This window comes from Taudactylus pleione, unplaced genomic scaffold (assembly GCF_031769625.1).
Source record: "Taudactylus pleione unplaced genomic scaffold, aTauple2 ptg000397bl, whole genome shotgun sequence".
NCBI lineage: Eukaryota > Metazoa > Chordata > Amphibia > Anura > Myobatrachidae > Taudactylus > Taudactylus pleione.
The window spans coordinates 426009-445352 of NW_028284799.1; the positions used below are offsets into that span (position 1 = coordinate 426009).

Sequence of the window (19344 nt, forward strand, 5' to 3'; positions counted from 1 at the left end):
ATAAAATCAATTAGTTACTAGTTAGTGCTTCCAGAACAAAAAGTTAACTAGATCAGGATAACTCAAAACATGTTGGCATTATGGCCCTCATTCAGAGCCACTCGCTAGCGGCAGTACGCTCGTTCCGAGCGATGTTCGCACATCTGCGCATGCGTACGGTTTTTAGTACGCATGCGCGAACCAGTCAGTGCGGCCGAAAATCGTTGGTACGCAATATAGCGAGGGCCTGCTATTTTGAGTGACAGAATGAGGCGTATGTGGGTGGTAACAGGGGAAGGTGCTTGGAAACGGGGAGTGGTGATCCGAACGCAGGCGTGCTTAAAGGTCAAAACGGGCGTTTTAAGGGAGTGCATAATTAACAAAGCAGCGTCATTGACCACGTCACTTGGTTTTTTTTAACTCAGAACTGCTCGCAAAATAGCGGTTGAAAACACCAACCACAAGAATAGCGAGCAGTTCATACGCTGTACGATGTACTCGATTAATCTAATAAATAGCGGACATGATGTATGGTGCGTGCGGCCAGGGGGCGTTTTTATCAAATAAACGAGCGTATGTTTTGCTCGCTCGTTCAGACTTAGAGGTGGGAACAGACTGCAATTTGCGAACGGATCATTTGAATAGCCACCCCTTGTTTTTGAACGAACGACCGCAAATAGCGAACGGCTCTGAATCAGGCCCTATATTCATAGAATAGGTTATGAATACCGTTCAGTCGCTATTTAGCGCTGCAAGTCGCTTAAGAAAGAATTGCTTTCCAGTCCAATCATGTTGTTCCAAAGCACAAAAAGTTATTTATGTAAAAAGGGTTAACACGATGTAAGAGTTAACAATTAGAGTAAAAAGCAATAAAATAGTACAGCCGATACATACGCGTACGCACTGGTCCCAGTATACAGTCATCAATCCAGAAGTCTGCGGTCGCAAAGAAGATGTGTGTACACTGGGGTCAGAACACCAGCCTATATACCTTACAGGTTTCAGAGACAAATTGACAGGTTCTCATTGGTTCTTGCTTCTGGTCAATCTGGTCGTTGGTCAGTTCATGCAGAGTCATCAGGGGTATGGCTCAGTCTTCCAACAGTCACATTGTGTAGTTTCCCGCCGAAGAACTGGTTAAATCTGGCTACAACACTGAATACAAGTAATAACATTCTACTCAATAACTATCATCCATAACTAGCGGACGCATGATGCGACTTCTTTGCCGATAGAAACGGATGTCTGCAAATAAACAGGGATTTAGTATGATACCAAACATGACATGTCCACTGTATTCTGACCTTAGATCTCTTTTAAGTACATAGTACATCATAGTTGCTAGCTAACATTACCTTTAATAACTCTGGTTATTAACTATAATGTGTGGGAACCATTTTATATGTATGCGTTCTCATATGTGCGTCTGTGTATTGAAATAGCAAATGTGCGTCTATGTGTATGTATGTGAATACGCATATGAGTGTCTGTGTGTATATATGTATATATATATATATATATATGTGTTGCGTTATGTGCATCAGCGTATGTGTGTTGTGAATACGCATTACAGCGCATTGGATTGCACCGACGCATAGTAACATCCAAGTAACACGTCATCAGACTATAGACGACTATATCGTCAGATAATAATTGTAAAGCGATCATATCCAATTATTTTACTTTGACAAGTGTTTTTTATAATGTATAGTTAAATACTCCCAAATAATCTGACAGCTATTATGTATTGTTATAATACAGTGTCCTTTAATACAGGTAGATATTGCACATAAATGCACTGAAGAAATCAGAAGATATCATAGAAGAAAGAAAATCATAGAAGAAATACACAAATTGCCTCCTATTGGATCAGAGAGACATGCCCATATAATGAGCATGTAGATCACCATAAAGATCTCAAACACATAAACTCAAAAAACTCTTGAGGGTGCATCTACCCAAAAACATATATCATTCCACTCAGGACAATAATTGACTTACTGTGAATTAAATCAACCCATCATAGTAGTGACCAGTGATTCTGAGTGCTCAGGATCCTTTGTCCTGGGTGTGATACAAAAGGCAGACAATTAAAAAGGTCGACAATAATTTGGTTGACATCAAAAGGTTAACATGCACAAAGGTCAACATGAGAAAAAGTTAGACAGTACAGAAGGTCGACAGGTTCAGATGGTTGACATGGAAATGGTCGACACCTTTTTTTTTTCTAACCCTAATCTTCACCCTAATCCTCCCCTTGGTGCCTAACCCTAACTATCCCTTCTAGTGCCTAGCCCCAACCGTCCGGGGTAGGTGCTTAACCCTAACCATCCCTTCTAGTGCCTGACCGTAACCCTTTGGTAAGTACCTAAACCTTTTGTACCTGTCAACCTTCTATACCAACGACCAAATATCATGACGGCCTTCTTCCATGTCGACCTTCTGGTCTCGACCAAAGCATCGTCGCCCTTCTGTATGGAACCCGTTTGTCCCTTATATGTTAAATATATAGGTGGATCAACAATTCACAGCTCATACCCATGGGAAAAAAATAAAAAAACTATTATTTATCAGCTGTATGTAATGGGAGTATCTCAATGTAGCTTTCCCACATTTCAAAGAATTTGCCAACTGAGTTAGAGAAGCCCCCAACCATTCCATTCTTAAAATGTAAAATATTTTTTTCTAAAAATAAAGTTAATGAAGTTACCCCCTGATGAATTCATAGTTGAAGTATGTTTTTTTTTGGCTGCTGCATCTAGTGCGAGTAGGAGTCTCCTACAACCCCTAGAGATCCCTTGAACCTGCAGGATTATTCATAGGATGGCCCATAATGGATTAAATGGGACAAAGTTCTAAGGCAACATGTCTAACACGGAGCCACAAGACCCTGATCAGAGAACAATCCCAAAGATCTGTGTTGCCCCCTTGGCATTGGGACATCCGTGGGATGAGTATGAGCATATTGTGTAGCAGCGCTGTGGGCTGATTTAGTTCTGTGGAAAACATTTAGGAACAATTCTGTATATATGCTGAGGCGGTAAGACTCTGATAAGGCTGTAAGTACATTATCTAGTGTTAACTCTGAAAAATGTTGTAGCTACTGAGGCAGACCTGTTTTGATCTCACCTTAGTTCAATCTTTCACAAATATAATTATCGTATATACTCGAGTATAAATCGACCCGAATATAAGCCGAGGCACCTAATTTTACCACTAAAAACTGGGAAAACTTATTGACTCGAGTATAAGCCTAAGGTGGGAAATGCAGCAGCTACTGGTACATTTCAAAAATAAAAATAGCTCAATCAGCAACCAAGCTAAAACACAAGAGTTAAAATCCTTCAAAACTGGATTCCTCCTCATCATCTGTATGTCCAAACAGAGCTTCAACTTTATCTGGTCCATGTATAATCGCCCAGTGTGTATGGACCTTTACTCTGCAAACACTGTATGTAATGGAGCTGCTGCAGCTGAGGGTTATTTACATCTAGTATTTTATGCACTTTATTATGTTCATCTTGTTTTTTTTTTACTTTACTTTTATACATTCAGCTGAGACCCCAGGCTTCATTAGAAGCAGCGGCACCCGGCAGTTATGCTGCTCTGGATAACAGTGACCCCACTGTCAGGATGTGCGCATTGCAACTAGTGAGGGCACCTCGGCTTCTCATCAGCACCCCTCGCCGCTAACTGCTCTGACACACGGTCCACAGGGGGGGCTTGCGGGCACCGCTCACCTAGCTCACCCGGGAGCAGACAGAGCAAATGGCTCCACTGGGGAGGGCGGGGTTTGTGGGCGCCGCTCACCCCGGAAGCATACAGAGCAGAGCAGGTCACCAGCGCAGTGGAATCAGACAGGGCAGCGTACCCCGGGGATATCTCACACTGTTACCACCGGCCACCTCAAGCAGGTACTTTTCATTGTGGTCCTGGAGCATCACTCGAGTATAAGCCGAGGGGGGGGCTTTTTCAGCACAAAAATGTGCTGAAAAACTCGGCTTATACTGGAGTATATATGGTATATGTAATTCAATTTATATCCACAGTGTATACTTATATAATTATAATAATGTGAATAAATTGCCTTATAATGAGGTGGTTTTTTTACCTAAAAGTTAGTATAGCGGGTGGTTCCAATCCTGGTCCTGTTATGATGCACCTGCCTATTTTGCATAAGCCCTCTAGAACCCTATGCTGAAGTCTTCTGCCTATAACAACCACCCTTATTCTCTTAGAGATAGATGCTCTCACCGGTACTGAGATGCCACCAGGTCTTAAACTGAGAGTAGTAGAGGTTTATACAAAAGACAGGTAACCTCATGATGCAGGCTGGCGTAGTGGAATGTCCCTTTCAATACAATTAATCTATATAGCATAAGCAGGTGGCTTGACAATGATAACTGAAGCAGTGCTGTAAACAGATGACTGACAAGTAGAATCAGGATACTAGAAATACAGGGCTCACCAGGGACCAGGACCAGCAGGCTAAGCACCAAGGCATGAAGCTATAACTGGCAATGAGGTGCATGGCCAGCTGCCTGCCTTCTAACAGAGAGAGGGACCAATGGGAGACAGCCAAGGAGCCCAGACCCCCAAATGGAACTGATCAAATGCAGCTGGAATGCTGCATGTATATTGTACTGTACGTGTTGTGAGCATTCAGATGAGCCTTATGGCTCATTATGTGTCATACCCTTCAGGTGTTCCAGAGGAGAGAGTTCTCCTTCAGTATTTGGAAAATCTCCTGATCACTAAGTTGGAGGAAGGAAACCAAATTGAAAACTTGAAGAAATCTACTATCAAGGATGGAGTCAGTGTATATATCTGTAATCTGTCTTATGTAACATTGGGAAAATGAATACCCCATTTAGTTTTTTGTCATCTGTAACACAATTTTCTATCGTTTATGGTTATAAATTAAATTCCTAAAGGCTGAGTTAATCTTTTTTAGTATCTTCTAAAGTAAGCATAAGAAGGAATGGCTGCTGGAGAAACAGTTACAAGTCGCGGTCACGACTTGTCTCTTTCGAGCAGTTTACCCAGTCAGGACGGGGTTACTCCAGTTTCTCCTGTCACTAGGCAATCGGCACGCCTCAGGAAGTGACGTGTCATCCACAGTGCTGCATGATTGGTGTTTCCTTCTATTTGAACACACTGCACTTTTGCCGCCTCGCCGCACCTTCGGCACATTTGCCGCACCAACAGCTTACGTGCTGTTCCCAGCTCTCCAGCTTCTTCTACAGCTCCTTAGTTGCACCTACCCCACCGTGCTACCATCGGCTCTCCAAACTGCAGCACCGACTTCCTACTCCTCCACTATCGTCTCTTGCCGCACCAACAGCTTCCGTGATTTTACCATCTCTCCAGCTTCTTCTACGGCTTCCAAGCCACACCTACACTTCTGTGCTGCCATCGGCTCTCCAAGCCGCAGCATTTACTTTGATCTACCTACCGAAGGCTATTGCCGCACCATCGGCACTCAAGCCGCACCATCAGCACATTTGCTGCACCATCGGCTCTCAAAGCTATAATATACTATCTGACTGTCTACTAATGGCTATAGCCACATGATTGGCACACTAGCCGCACCATCAGCACATTTGCCGCACCATTGGATCTCAGGCACAGCTTTACCATCGACTATCTACTAACAGCTATTGCCGTACCATCGGCACACAAGCTGCACCATCGGCACATTTGATACATCATCAGCACACTGGCTGCACCATTGGCTTCCAAAGCCATAAGCATAAACATTGACTGGCTACTAACAGCTGTTGCCGCACCATCGGCACACAAGCCTCACCATCGGCACATTTGCGCATCATCGGCACACTTGCCGCACCATCAGCTCACAGGCTGCATCATCGGCACCTTTGCCGCACCATCGGCACAGTAGCTGCATCATTGGCACACCACACCATCGGCTCCCAAGCCGCATCTCTCAAACTGTATAATCTCCCCTTCTTGTACAACACTCCTTCTTATCACCTCAGATTCCAGTTGACACTCCTGTAAGCTTCTACAACTCCGAGCAGTAAGTCCAGGCAGCTGCCTAAGTACTGGTGAGTGAATTATCTCTAAGGGAACAACGGGTGGTTGTTAGTGGCGGAAGACCTCATAACCTGAAGTTCTAGATGGCTTACTGGGAGTGGTCACTGGTAATCATAGCAGAAACATGATTTTCAGGAAATATATTATTTTGGGCAAGCTTGCTCTACCAAGGTAAGAAAGCTGCTGACGACACCACCCTTCCAGGCATGGGTGTAATTACCATAGGTGCAATGGGTACAGCTGCTATGGGGCCCAGAGCTGAGGGGGCCCTTCCTCCTTTTCAAAGTTACATGTGTTTTATACATTTTTCACCATTGAGTGACATATAGGGGCCCTTACAAACTTTTGCTATGGGGCCTTCAAATACCTAGTTACGCCCCTGCCGCCAGGTTCCCACTGAGCCTTACTTACTTACTTTCATGTAGTATAAGGGTGAAGTATTTTTGGTAACCTGGACCCCCAACTAAGTAAAACGTATTTTCATTCATTCTAATGGAGAATAATTATGCCAAAAGGGACATTTACATTGTGGATTTAAATACATAACTACCAAATTTTCAGCATTCATCTGCAATCCCGAAAAGTCCCCAAAATCCCTGAGCGTATTCATGAACCGATGTAGTGAACAGATATGATTAGAGAGCTAAAGTAAAACATTATCTGCAAAGGCTGTGATTTTAATTTCCTGATTGCCTACACCCTGAATGTCACATGATTGATGGAAAATAGGCGATAAGAGGTCTATAGACAGATTAAATAGGAGAGGTGACAAAGAGCATCCCTGACATGTGACCCTATACAGTACAACACCACCTCTCTGCAGCTCATTCAATAAGAGAGTAGTAATTGTTGACATATTGAAATATATGTACCAAGGCTAAGAAGAATATTATTTGAGTTGGGCTCATGCAGGAGGCTACAGCGGCCACAATTGCTGTTTGAATTCCTTTAATCAAATGGTGGGATTTCACAAATCCAGAAAATGAGCTGTGAGTAGGTCGGGGAGGATTAATTGCAGACATGTGGCCATTATTTTGGCTAAAATTTTTAAACCTATATTAAGTAAAATGCTAGATATATATAAAGCCACCAAGTGTGGGTCTTTGGTAGGTTTCAGTAAACATTATATGTGCAGTATTAAATGTTGGGTCAAAAGGCGCTTAACTATGTATTAGTTGGTGCAGTTCTAGCAAAGCGGGTATGAGATTATGATGTAGTAATATATAATAATTGCTTGTGATACCACCAGGGCCTGAAGGCCCATTATTATTCCTTCATAGTTATATCTATGTTCAGCATATCTCTCTACACAAAAGTGCAACCCAGGTTATCTGACCCTGGTCACGCTAAAAGGAGCTTATTGGAGGGTCAGGTGCGCTCAGAGATGATGCCATCTTCAAGCGGCAGCAGAGCACGCATCATGGCTAACTTGCAGGACACTGAAATGAGGGAGCTACTTGCTATAAGGGGGGAGGAGGAACAGGCACTGTCAAGGACGCATCAGTGTACAGCAACATTGTCAAAATCCTGAGTACCCGATGGCCGTGGCCATTTTCCGGTGTTCTGCGCATGCGCAGTAGACTCCGGGCACTAGAGTGTGCCCGGAGTCTACTGCGCATGCGCAGAATGCCGGAAAATGGCCACCGCGCCCATTTTCCCGGCGTTCTGAGCAGCATTGACACCCAACGCGGGACCTCGGACAGGTTAGTTTAAAAAAATTATGGGTGCAGTGTGTGTGGTGCAGGGCCCCCCTGGACCCGGGGGCCCGTGTTGCCCGCACACACTGCACCCATTATAGATACGCCACTGGTATGAACGACCATCATCTGCATATCATTCGATCTGCAGATATATCGCTATAGTGCAGAATTGGGGTTTAGCGGTGCAGGCTTAAAAATATAGCCTGCAGCCCTGGGAGAGTCCCCTAAATGGGGGTACCCATAATGATCCCCCATGTCAGGACATCATTAGGAGGGGTCCCTGGATGCTTTCCGAAAATTCCTAAATTTTTACCGATACTTACCTTTCCTCCTGGTCCCGTTTTCGCAGCTTTCAAATTGACTACGGCGATAAAGTGGGCGCGCGCCCGATACTTTATCCCTGTAAAACCTCTGATGTGGAGCGAAAAGTCCAGCACTACCTGACTATACCTTCCTCTATACATGAAATAAGATAAGCCTCTTAAGGGGGGCATCCACTACACAATTTTAGCAGGCGATTGAACGATAATGACGTCGTTATCGTTCAATCGTTTAAAAATCGTTTATAAATCGTGAAGTGTTTGGTCGTTAGCGATCAACGATGCGCGCTCCCGCTGGTCGTTTGATCGTCTCGTCAGTCGACTGAACATGCAGGTCAGTTTCACTTGATCTATTACAGATAGTTTGCAAATCGTTTGCAAATTGTTTGCAAATCATTCAGACTGAAAGATAAAATTTCAAGGGAAAAAAATCAAGGGAAAATCGTTTAGAGATTGGACGGAGTACAGTGGCAAACGCAGGATTTCCAGAGGGGGGTTTCCAAATGCTTAATTTTAGAGCGAGTGTGGCCGGTCAATGGAGAGAGCAGAAGTGGTACTTAACCAGCTTTAATAAGTATCATGCAAAGTGTATTGTGTGTAATAATTCCAGCATATACAGGACCAGTGATCACAGTAAGCCATCCTGCCTGAGCAGAATGTATTTATTTTAGATGTGGGCACCATTCCAGACTATTGGAGCAAGTCCAGGAGCCTGGAGGAGCAGCAGAAGAACCTAGCACTGCCCTGGACATATATGTACATATTAGGCTCTATAGCAGTACATCTCTAACAGTGCATGTTTTCCAGATCTCCTAGTTGGTGCTCAGGTTATTTATTACTGGCTGATACATGTTAAAAGATTCACAGGTGGTGCTAGTTATTTCATTTGTGATACTGAGAAGAACATGCAATGATAGTAACATTCTATTATATTACTATTTCTATTGCGGTCATGGTGTGGTCTGGGGAGGGGTTTTTCCAGGCAGACGGAACCCCCCCTGCGTTTGCCTATGGAGTAGATCGTCTAGTGGATGTGCCCCTTTATTTATTCACATGCACTTTATCTATTTCATTTATTAATTATTGCCATTTATTATGGTTATGTCTTCTTATTCATGTTTTTATGTCTGTTGTCATTATTAAATATGCTTATTAATTTATATATTTATGGTCTAGATTTATTGTTTGTTTATTAGACCCTAGTAAGAGGTCTCTTATACTTAGTTTTTAACTTCCTAATTGATCACTGCTTTCTTTTGCACATAATTTATTTTTGCACTATATAGCACTTTAAGGCGCTCTGACTTGATTACTTTGTCCATATATATGTACACATTAAAATGACATATATACGCAAACATTGAATCAGATAGTTCTACTTTATTAAGATGTTACTTATAGAATATTTGACATTTTAATAAAAACTCCACACATTGTTTTGGAAAAAATTATTTTTTAAAATTTTTTATTAAACAAAATTTAAAGCGCATTTTGTATGCGTCTAATGGCCTCCAAAATATGTTGGAGACATGTGGCTATTGTGGCCACCTCCCTCCTCAGAACCTCCCAAGGTGGCTCCTCTTGTTCAACTGAAATGTAAAGGAAAATAAATTTTTTTAATAAGTATTTGTTATTAAAGCCAAATAATTTGTCATAAAAGCCACCCACCATAGCCATTAATAATTTGTGTGTATCCCTTTGCCAGATAGTACTGCACAGTGTGTCACATTGGCTACTGAGGTTAATGCTTCTTTCACATTGCAATCTTTTCTGGTTCCTAAATTAGAAAAACATTGCATAATGGCATCTGTGACATATGTACCTTCATGTCCTTTTGCCAGCAATTCTTGGCCGGAAGCAGCCCAATTAGAGCTTCCCGAGGAGTGGGTGGGGGAGGCATCTTCAGGGGTGGGTGAGGAGGAGTGGGTGAGTCAGGCAGGTTCAGGGATGGGTGAGGAGGAGTGGGTGGGGGTGGCATCTTCAGGGGAGGGTGGGGAGGATGGTTGGGGGGAGGAGGCTTCAGGGGTGGGTGGGGTTTCAGCTTGGCGAGCCCTTTCTCTTCTTTGATGTAATCCTAAAAGATTAAAAATAAATAAAAAAAAACATTTACAATTTTGCATGGTCAAAAAAACATGATATCCAGATCTCCCTGGTTTAGCAGAAGAAAGGCATGAGCAAGGTTTTTATTTTAAGCCAAATAAACAAACCAGATGATTACATACAGACACCTGTGTGACCCATGTGACAATAATCCAGAGACACTGCGTAAACTGTAGCCTGACACTCAAATTGTCAGCCATCTTCTACATTTAAGCACATATGTCAGAAACCATGTTGTTTAATAAATAATCCCCCACACACACACAAACTCAAACACACCAACACACACACCTAATGACTACAACAGTTGTGCTAATTTTTCAAACACAGTATTGGAATTGACTTAAAACTTGTTGGCAGCCATTTTCTAAAAAAAATAAAAATGTCTGCAGACCTTAAAATGAAGCAAACAAACAGGCCATCAAAATAAGTAAATATACCATAAACACACACACACACACACACACACACACACACACGTAGAAAGGCATACACAACACAAAGCATACACCACACAATGCATATACAACGCATTACTTACTTTGGTGGTTATCCGCCCGCATTTGATCCAGGAGGGCCGTGGTCCGCCTCCGGAGATCAGACCACCTCCTCTCCAGCTGCACAACAGTACGGCGGAAGCCCATGCACCAGAGACTCCTCCTCGCCTCCGCGTACGCCCGCATTTTAATGCGATTGTGCACATGCAGGCCCACGGGCCACAGGCGCCGGTCCATAACGTCTGTGAGGACGCGCAGCTCCCGTCTACTAAAACTGGAGCATCTCATGATGGCAATGACAAATATTATAGTGTGCAAACTTTATATCAACTAGGGTGCAGTCTGATTGGTTGGCCATTCAAAAATGGAGGATAAACACAGGACATTTGTTGATTTAATACATCTATAACACACAACACCTATCATACATCATGTGACTAACCAAATTCCACAGCTAGGATATGCCTGTGCGGCCAGTAGTACACTCCCAACACTACACAGCTCCTTGTGAAAGTGTTTGGAATTGTGAGAGGTGCTTTTAAAGGGTGTGTTGGTCGCTTGTGCATTGCGTAGTGCACTATGTGGGAGTGGCGCACAGTAGCAGGCGCGTACGCATATTGCTATAAATAGCAACGCCAGATTTTTTAAAATTTGCAGTCATGGATTCTGAGGAGGCCAGTGTAGAGGACTGCATGATTGATATACTGGATGAATTTAGTTTTGGAATAGCATAAGGAATTGAAGTATTGGACACACTTCCAGATGTGGCAGAGAAAAGTGTGCCTGAGCCCACACCACATGATCCTCCTCCAGCACCTACAAACACATCACCACCAAATGTGGCTGGCCCATCAGATGGAATGATACAAGGTCAAGTTAAACCTTGTCGGGTTACAGATACCCTCATCCAGGTGGCACTAACCAGATTCACTTTTGCACATAAGATTCCTTTTTCTGTAAGGAAAAAAATCTGGGTGAAATTTGCAAAGATCATCAATCGGAAGCACTCATAAAATTTCTTTTTTTGGGATACTGTCGACGAAATCTTTTATTTTACTCTTGTTTACAAAACCAAAAATGAGTTAAAATTAAAAATGTTCGCCAAATGGTCAATATATCTATATCACTCATAACAAAATGTTTTTGCCAAAAAATATTTAAAGCTAAATTTATCAAAAGGTGGAGTGACCTTTGCAGTCGACTCAAGACGAAGCTGAATTTGCGGAGAAAACACTTTAATGGGCCAGGGCGTCCCCTCCCTGACAACTTGGCTTTGACCAAAAGGCAACATCTACTTTGGGGGCCTTAGTTTGGAGGATAGTGGTGGAGGCAAAACTAGACCATCAGGAGCCTCCACAAGATGACCCACATGCTGAGTCTGGTAATTATTTGCATACACCTGTCTCTGTATCTGTCTATTTTTGTATTACTTTATAATAATACTTTTTTCTTCTACCATTTTTTAGGAAGTGACATGGCTGAAAGCCTACAGATGGATGGGGTGATGGCACAACCTCCTTCAATTGTGCCTCCCCCATCCTCCACTGCCACCCTTACCCAAGTCCTGGATGGGCTTAGGGTGGCAGTGTTAAGGCAATCAGAAGCCATGGAGGCTGTCCAGGCCAGAATATTGGAGCAAAACTCCTTTCTAAGGTCCATAAGCCAAGATGTCAGGGAGATCAAAGAACATCTGACTGACTTAATAGAAGGTGAGGTGTCCCAGTGCCCTGCTGTGGCTGAACCGAGCACCCAGCAGGGTCCACGACAGTCCACCCGGATCCGTAAATTCAGCTTATCGGAGTCGGCTGCAAAGAAGAAGAAATCCAATTGATGATCTTGAATTTATTTCACTCAGAACTTTCCAAATGTATGTCCAAAAATGTAATCTGGTTAGTGACCCTGGAAGGCCCACAAGGAATATATTGATTTTGTATCGTTCCATGTGATGGGCCTGGCACGTTTTGAGGTGATGTGTTTGTAGGAGGTGGAGGAGGCACATCTGGTGGCGGCACAGGCACACTTTCCTCACCCACATCTGCATGTGTGTCCACATCTTCATTTTCTTATGGTAATCCTAAACCAAATTCGTCCAGAAATTCATGTATTTTTAAAGAATTAAATTGTTTGCTTTTTTATGTTTAAAAATATATTTTCAATGATGCATTTTTCAAAAATGTAAATTCTAAATATTATAGATTTCAATTCTAAAAAATCCCCCCGAAAAATAAAATAAAATATTTAGTTTTCAATGACAGAATGTTTTTTTGTACCTTCTTCCAACATAAAATAAAAAAACAAACTACTATGGTACAGCAAATCCGGCCCTGGCCTGCAACAGTATTGCTAAAAAGGCATGTATTTACTCTGGAATGGCATGCTGGGATGTGCAGTTCCACAACCAAAAAAACACTTTCACTTTAAAAACAACAAAAAGAAAAAACATGTATTTGTGAACTTTAAAAATATAGGGACTATTGTTTGTGAATTAAAAGTTTTTTGGATTGGTATCTTTCTTAATATCCAATTAACAAACAAAAATAGACAAAACAAAAAAAAAAAAAATATATGCTAATTTACGCATCCACTTTGCGATTATACAATGCACTGAGTACAACCAGATACTCTATTAATTGACTGCATACATCGGCAGAGGAAGAAACCATCGGCTGCACACGCAGTGCTTGTGGTAGACTCTGGGCTACCTCAAGCACTGCGAGTAGTTCCATCATAATGGATGTGAACTGACGTGTACAATGACGCGGCCTTTAAATTATGCACACCCTTAAAACTCGTTCGCAGCACCACTCCCCCCTCACAAGCACCTTCCCCTGTTACCACCCACAAACGGCACTATCTGTCACTCAAAGTAGCAGCAAGTCTGTGTACTACGAGCGCACGATTCCCCTTCGCTGAAGTTACCTTGCGCACACGCATTGCGAATTATACGCATGTGCACTGAGCAAAAATCGCCCGGTAGCGAGTGTGTCTGAATCAGGTCCTATGTCTCAAAACATAGGCATCACTATACCTAATCAGATAGATATACAAAAAAAAACAGAGACTGTGCCAACATAAATGGCACTACGTCGGTATATATAAAATAAATAAATATAAATTGAGAGTCTCAATACATCCCTTATGTCCATTATTTGACAATCGATGTCCTCAAATATGTTAACAAGAAGGAATTTATTTCCACACATATAGGACTTCATTCAGAGTCGGTCGTTGCGGCCGCTCGGTCGTACGCCACCGATGTTCGCTAAACTGCGCATGCGTAAAATTCGATCAGAAATTTCTCTCTCCTTCAACTTGGCCAGGTCGTTAGTTTGAGTGACAGGATGAGGCGTTTGTGGATGGTAACAGGGGAAGGTGCTTGTGAACGGGGGAGTGGAGATCCGAACGCAGGCGTGCCTGACTATGCAAAGGGCATTTTATGGGAGTGCATAATTAACTAAGTAGTGTCATGGCACGTGACATGGGTGGTTTTTACACTGACTTGATCGTAGTGCTTAAGAGAGGGTATGGTCTACCTTAAGCTCTACGACCAGCTCCGATGGTTCCCGATGGTCTCGATTAATCCTTATATGCCCGGAGATGACGTGTATTGCGAACGAGAAGGGGGCGTATTTTTAGTCTTTCTCCTTCATCCACTAGGGGACACTGGAGGACTTCAAGACAGTGGGGGTATAGACGGTGCTGAGTGGAGCTAGGCACTTTAAATTTAAATGAAGTGTGACTAGCTCCTCCCCTCTATACCCCCTATAGGCTAGTATTAATTTGTGCCCGAGTGGGAGCAGGTCACAAAAAAGATCTCTCCTGCTCTTAGGGCTAGGATAGTTTTTAAAGATTTCCTACAACACTGAGGACAGACAGGCAGTAGCTGCCTGTCTGCTACGTGGGACACTGCCGGAGGGGACCCACTCGCAAGTGCATGCACTTAGCCTGGGGTCCCCGACACCTGAGACCTCAGTCTTCAGGGGGGGCCACATGCCGCTGCGTGCAGCGCACATCACGGACCTCCCACAGTCAGAACCGCACCGGCAGCAGCAGGAAGCCTCCGCAGCCCCAGCGCGTCTCCCTGGGAGTACAGCTGTCTCCCTGATTAGCAGGGCAGCCAGCTTATTACATTAGGTGGCCCCACAATCAGATCCGTGCCAGCGACACAGCCACCAGCGCGTTTTTTTGGCAAGTACAGCTGGCTTCCTGATTAGCAGGGAAGCCAGCTTAGCGCTGACAAGGCGACTGATAGACCCCCCACAGAGCGCGCCGACGGCAGCTCAGCCGCCAGCGCCTCTCTCTCTAAGTACAGCTGGCTCCCTGATTAGCAAGGCAGCCAGCTTAGCGCTGACAGAGGCGCCCTCACTGACTCCCCACGGAGCGCGCCAACGGCAGCTCAGCCGCCAGTGCGTCTCTATGTAAGTACAGCTGGCTCCATGATTAGCAGGGAAGCCAGCTTATTGCTATCAGAGGCGGCCTCACAGACCACCAGAGAGCGCGCCGACGGCAGTATAGCCAGCGCGTCTCTCTCTCGCTGGCTGCCTGATTAGCAGGGAAGCCAGCTTATGGCTAACAGAGGCGGCTTCCTGTGCGCTCCGGCTCCCTGACAAGCAGGGTAGCCGGCATTGTCCCTGCATTAGGCGGCTCAGCAGAATACTGCACAGAGGCAGTATATATATATATATAACGAATGTACTGGGTAAAGCGCCCGTTTACACGGCGCTAGAATGCAGGGGGCGGAGCTTAGCTCCGACTTCCCTCTCCTGCCTCCCATCAGCCCCAGCGTTTCTCTGCAGACTGCTGGCGGCCATTACAGGAAGAGGCAGTGCTGGACAGCCTACGGACCTGTATGTATTACTGCAGGGGTTTAGGCTGATGTAAAGTGAGCGTTTTGGAGCATAATAATAATTAATCCTTTGCCTGGCATTCTGGCTCTGCTAGGACCGCTGTTGTGGGCAAGTGTGACTTTCTCCAAACTCTCTGTACCCCAGTATATTCTGTTTTTCTTACCCTGTCACTTAACCTCTTGTGGTTTGCGTGGGGTCTGTATGTAGCATGACTGGCAGGTCTAAGGCTTCGCAAAAGTTATTTACCTGCAAAAAGTGTGGAGTAAAATTTACACAGGGACAGTCATCTACCTCCAGATTGTGTGACAGTTGTTATACGGATCAGCAATCTGCAGAGATGACAGAACCACCGTCTTGGACGCAGGTTACATCTGTTATGTCCTCTCTCTCGGCTGAACTGGAGGCTTCTCACAGAGAAAGAGAGGCTTATAGGTCAGCTGCTACAGAGGAACCAGCATGGGCGAGATCCCTAGCTGTTTCTATGGAGGGGATTTCCAAAGCCATGACAATGGCGTCCGCTCCGCAGGTCTCTAAAAAGAGACTGTTACCCTCAGTCCTCCATTGGGATGACTCAGAGGAGGAGGAGGAGGATATGCCAGAATTAGAAGAGGGTGAATATGCCCCAGATTCGCCTAAAGAGCCTCTGGAGTCTGATCCTGAACAGGTATCAGAGGGAATAGAAGCCTTGATTGCTGCAATATGACAGGTATTGCATATACAGGAAGACAGTCTTTCTTTCTTAAGAAACAAAGACAAGCTACGGCTTTCCCTATATTGGAAGAGCTGGATTCCCTTCTAACGACAGCCTGGGAACATCCAGATAAAAAGTTTCAGATGTCCCAGCGTTTATTATCTTTTTACCCTTTTCCAGCAGATAATAGAAAGGCTTGTGAAACTCCCCCTACGGTAGATTCATCTGTATCGCGATTGTCAAAAAAAGACTACGCTCCCTGTTCCTGGAGTCACATCTTTAAAGGACACGTCCGATCGGAGACTGGAGAGCACTCTTAAGTCCATTTACCCCGCTGCAGGGGTGACTCTTCGTCCAGCGATAGTTAGCTGCTGGACTAACAAGGCAATCGAAATTTGGGCTAAGCAATTGGCGGACGGAATGAAGGATCAACTACCTATGGAGGAACTCATTCCGTTAGCAGAACATATAGGTGAAGCGGCAGCTTACCTTGGAGAAGCGTCAAAGGATGTTTGTTCTATTGCCTCCAGAACTTCAGCTCTGGCAATTTCAGCACGGCGGGCGCTGTGGCTCAAAACTTGTCAGGCTGACGCGGAATCCAAAAAGGCTGTGGAAGCATTTCCTTTCACTGGACATGTACTATTCGGGGCAGTACTAGATAAATGGATATCTCAGGCTACTGGAGGTAAATCCACTTTTCTACGATCTGCAGCTCCTCCACCTAGACGATCTTACTCAGGACCTTTGTTTCGGGCCCTGGGTCGTTCACGGGGTCGTTTCAGAGGATCATCAACGTCCCGTGGTACCAGAGGTCAGGGTAGAACCGCAGCCACCAGAGGCTCGAGTCTACAGGAAGTTAAGTCCACTTCTAAACACAGTGCATGATGGGCTTCCCTCTCACCTGGGGACCCCAGAGTGGGAGCGCGTCTTCGGGACTTCAGCGAGGTCTGGACGGAACCTGTGCGGATGCTTGGGTCCGAGATATAATAATTTGGGGCTACAAACTAGATTTCCAACTGCAACCCCCGAATAATTTTTTTACCACAGGTTTGCCAGTTTCCAACGACAGAAGTGTGGTCTTACAGAAAGCAATAGACAGGCTTCTGTCCATGAAAGTGGTAATCCAAGTCCCCAGTCATCAGAGGGGAAAAGGATTTTACGCCAGTTTTTTTGTCATTCCGAAGCCGGACGGCTCGGTCAGACCCATTCTAAACTTAAAGGATCTCAATCCATACTTACGGATCTTCCGGTTCAAGATGGAGTCTCTTCAGTCGGTAATTGCAGGCTTGGAGGAGGGCGAGTTCATGGTATCTCTAGATATCAAGGACGTCTACCTGCACATTCCCATTTGGCCACCTCACCAGGCTTTCCTGAGATTCGCAGTTCGGGATTCACATCTCCAGTTTCAGGCCTATCTTCGGCCCCACGGGTATTCACAAAGGTTATGGCTGTGATGATGAGTCTCCTTCGGAAACAAGGAATCACTATTATTCTGTACCTGGACGACCTACTCCTGAAGGCGAATTCCAAGGATCAACTCTTACAGGACATCACCGTGACGCACAACCTCGTCATTCGTCATGGAAGGATCCTGAATTTTCACAAATCGCATCTGCAACCGACACAGAGATTGCAGTTTCTAGGAATGATCATGGACACCGTGTCTCAACGTGTGTTCCTTCCCCAGGCCAAGATAACTTCCATTCAGGAGATGGTGAGGTTGGTCCTTCGACTTCGGCAGGTTTCAGTTCATGCATGTATCCGACTTCTGGGGAAGATGGTGGCAGCCTTCGAGGATGTCCAGTACGGTCGTTTTCACTCCTGACCTTTTCAGCTAGATCTCCTATCAAAATGGTCAGGATCCCACCTGTTTCTTCACAAAAGAGTCAGGTTACAACCCAAGACTCAGATTTCCCTACTGTGGTGGCTAAACTCAGTTCACCTTGCGGAGGGAAAGAGATTCGGAGAGTGGGATTGGACGCTTCTTACCACGGATGCGAGTCTAAGAGGCTGGGGGGCAGTAATTCTGGAGCATCACTTCCAGGGACGCTGGACAGCACAGGAATCGAGTCTTCCAATCAACATATTGGAGTTAAGAGCAGTTTTCTACACATTACAGCCGGCAGCTCACTTTCTGAGGGGCCGAGCAGTCAGGGTCCAGTCCAACAATGCCACAGCAGTGGCATACATAAACAAACAAGGAGGCACCAGAAGTCGTGCGGCCATGAAGGAAGTCAGCAGGATTCTGATCTGGGCGGAAAACTACGGAAGGTCGATTTCGGCAATCTTCATTCCGGGCATCGAAAATTGGGAGGCAGATTACCTCAGTCGTCAGGATGTACATCCAGGAGAATGGGCTCTACATACAGAGGTGTTTCAGCAGCTGGTCCAAAGGTGGGGTCTTCCGCAGGTCGACCTCATGGCATCCAGGCAGTACCATCAACTGCCCCTTTACTGCTCTCGAACAAGGGATCCACAAGCGGTGGCTGTGGATGCACTGTCAACACCTTGGTGGTTCCAATTCATTTATCTGTTTCCTCCATTTCCCCTTCTCCCTCGAATCCTTCAACGCATCAAGAGGGAACAGGCCAAGGTCCTGCTGATAGTTCCGGACTGGCCTCGCAGAGCTTGGTACTCCAACATTCAGCTCCTGTTGGTAGACAATCCGTGGCCCTTACCACTCAGAGAGGATCTGCTCCTTCAGGGTCCTTTACTCTATCCAAACTTAAAGCAGCTACGTTTGACGGCGTGGTTGTTGAAAGGGCCATCTTAAGACGTAGAGGGATACCTTCCGAGGTGATTCCTACGATGCTTAGAGCTAGGAAGGAAGTTACTTCCAAACATTACCATCGTATTTGGAAGGCATATGTAACCTGGTGCGAACGTAGAGTTCTGCCTTCTACGGAGTTCAGACTTCCCATATTTCTGCTTTTTCTGCAAGCAGGTCTCTCAGCAGGCCTTCGGTTGGGATCTCTGAAGGTACAAATTTCAGCACTCTCGGTTTTCTTCCAAAAGAAATTGGCCTTATTACCGGACGTGCAAACTTTTCTGCAGGGTGTGGTTAGATAACAACCACCCTTTGTTCCTCCTACAGCTCCATGGGACTTGGACTTCGTCCTGTCTTTCTTGCAGTCTTCGCTGTTCGAGCCTTTG

The 19344-nt window shown here is 44.9% G+C and overlaps 1 protein-coding gene and 1 pseudogene across 4 annotated transcripts in view; both read left to right on the forward strand.

Annotated features, from left to right (window-relative positions):
• The window catches only part of LOC148506705 (uncharacterized), a 383360-nt gene that overhangs the window by 8441 nt on the left and 355575 nt on the right, over positions 1 to 19344 (forward strand). The window lies entirely within an intron of this gene.
• LOC148506706 (uncharacterized) lies at positions 17837 to 19260 on the forward strand (annotated as a pseudogene).